This window comes from Lipotes vexillifer, unplaced genomic scaffold (assembly GCF_000442215.2).
Source record: "Lipotes vexillifer unplaced genomic scaffold, Lipotes_vexillifer_v1.1 scaffold1066, whole genome shotgun sequence".
Classification (NCBI taxonomy): Eukaryota; Metazoa; Chordata; class Mammalia; order Artiodactyla; family Lipotidae; genus Lipotes; species Lipotes vexillifer.
Window position 1 is genome coordinate 44,832 of NW_006771394.1, and position 3,465 is coordinate 48,296.

At 36.9% G+C, this 3,465-nt stretch overlaps 1 pseudogene; it reads left to right on the plus strand.

Moving 5' to 3' along the window:
• The first annotated feature begins 1,383 nt into the window (after nucleotides 1-1,383).
• LOC103084811 (inorganic pyrophosphatase 2, mitochondrial-like) lies at nucleotides 1,384-2,281 on the plus strand (annotated as a pseudogene).
• Nucleotides 2,282-3,465: the final 1,184 nt, after the last annotated feature.

Consider the following 3,465-nt stretch of genomic DNA (forward strand, 5'->3'; position numbering starts at 1 on the left):
GGAGGGTGCTATTCAACAAACACTAAATGGTTGCTATGTTTCAGGCACCATGGTGGGTCTTGGATAAACAGGCTTAATAAAACACTGGCCCTCTCTTCTTATACTCATAGTCTAGTAAGGGAGACAGACACGTAAACAACAGATTACTAACCATTGTGATAAAGAGCACAATAGAAGGGTAACCATTATGTTGATTAAGCAGAACTCCATAGAATGCAGACAAAAAACAAACAAACAAACAAACAACAACTTCATTCATTCCCTTTATACTAGGTCCTGTATAACCAATCTGCAGATTCATTTTTTTCTCTTGTCCTTTGAAGAAAATGTTGGGTAAGGGAAGGTCCCATAATTTTCTTAGACACTCTTCTTTTAAGTTACTTTTAGTGCCAAGAATAATCTAGCTCAGTAATAATAATGTCTAGTCCAGTTTATTAATCAAAACACCAACTTGATTTAAAGTTAAAACTTCTTCCCTCTGCCAACTGGTAGTAGTTTCAAGCTGGGACACTTAAAGTGGAGGACAAGGGTATGGTCTTCTTTTTTCTCTATTTCCTCCCTTGCATTCTTTAACCCATCCAACTCCCATCTCCACACACAAAATTGCTTCTGCTTCCATCAGGGATGGAACTAGGCAAAGAGAGAAGCAAGCATCAGGAAATGTCTTAACTTGACTGGTACTATTAGAGTCTGAACAAAGTAAATTCTTTCTCTAATAAGGTAAATTTATTTATTTACTTATCCCACGAATATTAATGGAACACCAATTACATTTTAAGAACTGTTACAAACACTGAGGACACATAATAAAAAAATCAAAGTCCCTGATTCCATGGACTTTATAGTCTAGTGGGGGCTATAAGTCAACATACATTATACTAAATATACATAATTTATTCAGATAGATTGTATGTAAAATACAATGTTAATTATATAAAAAATATGTTAGATGGTGACAAGTGCTATGGAAAAATATTAAACAGGAAAGGGGGATAAGGAGCATGAGAGGTAGGTTAATTTTACTTAGGGCAATCAGGAAAGCTTTTCCTGATAAGGTGATATTTGAGCAAGAGACCTGAAAAAAACTGAAGGATTTAAGCCAAGAAAATATCAGATTAAAGAGCATTCTGGCCTGAGAGAATAATAACTGCAAAGGCCCTGAGGTAGGCAAATGTTTAGTATGTTCAAAGAACAGCAAGAAGGCCAGTAGTATGGCTAGAGTAGAAGAAGAAAAGGAAAGAATGTTGGAGATGAGGCCAAAGAAGTAGAAAAATCTTAGATCAAATGTAAGGTATGCAGAGGCCATTGGGCTTTTTTCTGAGTTAAAAAGAGAAGCTCCTGGAAGCTTCTCGGGGCTCCGAGAAGCCCCGGCCGTGCTGCGCCATGGCCCTGTACCGCATGGAGGAGCATGGCCAGCCCCACCCTCCCGGTTACCACCTCTTTTTCAAGAATGTAGCTGGTCACTACATTTCCCCTTTCATGATATTCCTCTGAAGAGGAAAATGGCATTCCTACAAAGACAGCACGAAATGATGAATATGAGAATTTGTTTAATATGGTTGTAGAAGTACCTCCGTGGACAAATGCTAAAATGGAGATTGCCACAGAGGAGTCATTGAATCCCATTAAACAAGATGTAAAGGATGGCAAGCTTCCCTATGTGGCAAATATCTTTCCTCACAAGGGTTATATATAGAATTATGGTGCCCTCCCTCAGACTTGGGAAGATCCCCATCGAAAAGATAAGAGCACAGACTGCTGTGGAGATAATAATCCTATTGATGTTTGTGAGATACGCTCAAAGGTTCTTTCTCGTGGAGATGTTGTTCATGTGAAGATCCCTGGAATTCTGGCTCTTATTGATCAGGGTGAAACAGATTGGAAATTAATTGCTATCAATGTGAATGATCCTGAAGCCTCAAAGTTTCATGATATTGAAGATGTTAAGAAGTACAAACCTGGTTACTTAGAAGCTACGCTTAATTGGTTTAGATTTTATAAGATACCAAAGGGAAAACTGGAAAACCAGTTTGCTTTTAATGGAGAATTCAAGAACAAGGCTTTTGCTCTTAAAGTTATTAAATCTACTCATGAATATTGCAAAGCATTGCTTATGGAGAAGTGTGATGGAGGGGCTATAAATTGGACAAATGTGCAGGTATGTGATAGCCCTTTCCATTGCTCTCAAGAGGAAGCTAGATCATTAGTTGAATCGGTGTCATTTTCACTGAATAAAGGAAGTAATGAAGAAGATCAAGTATGGCACTTCCTTGGCAAGTGATGAGAACATTTGAAGTTCTGCCATCAGGATTCCAGTCTCTAAGAACTACAAGACTCCCATCTCCCCCAAGTGCTAGAAACAGGCAGATCTATGAGAATTTGCTAACTTACTGTTGAATTTTTTTTTTCCAAACTTTTTGATATGCAATGTGTAAATAAACATTGAAATTTTGGGGAAAAAAAGACAACAAATGACAAGTGTTTGCAGTGATGTGAAAAAAAGAAAGAAAAAGGAAACCTCATGCACTGTTGGTGGGAATGTAAATTGGTGAGGCCACTATAGAAAACAGTATGGAGGTTCCTCAAAAGACTAGAAACAGAACTACCACATGATCCAGAAATCTCACTCCTGGGTATATATCTGGAAAAAATGAAAGCACTAATTTGAAAAGATACATACACACCAATTTTCACAGCAGCACTATTTATAACAGCCAAGATACGGAAGCAACCCAAGTGCCCATCAACAGATGAATGACTAAAGATGTGGTGTGCGTATATATATATATGTATATACACAATGGAATATTACTCCGACATAAAAAAGAATGAAATTCTGCCATTTGCGACAACATGGATGGACCCAGAGTGTATTGTGCAAAGTGAAATAAGTCACAGAGAAAGACAAAAAGACATAATGTATGATTTCTATTATGTGTGGATTCTAAAAAAACAACAAATGAACAAACATAACAAAACAGAAACAGAGTCATAGATACAGAGAATAGCTTGTCAGAGGGAAGGAGTGTGGGGGATGAGCAAAAGAGGTGAGGGAGATTGAGAGGTACAAAATTCCAATTACAAAATAAATGAGTCATGGGGATGAAGTGTACAGTGTAGAGAATATAGTCAATAATAATGTAATATCTTTGTTTGGTGACAGTAACTAGTATAGTGGTGATCATTTTGTAACACACAGAAATATTGAAACACTATGTTTCACTATGTGAAACCAACATAGTGTTGCAGGTCAATTATACTTCAAAAACAAACTCAGAAAAGGAGATCAGATTTTGTGGTTACCCAAGATGGAGGTGGAAGGAGGTAGAATTGAATAAAAGTGGTCAAAAGATACAAACTTCCAGTTATAAAATAAGTAAGTACTAGGGATGTAATATACAACATGATTAATATAATTAAGACTGCTGTATGCATGAAAATTGTTAGGAAAGTAAATCCTAAGAG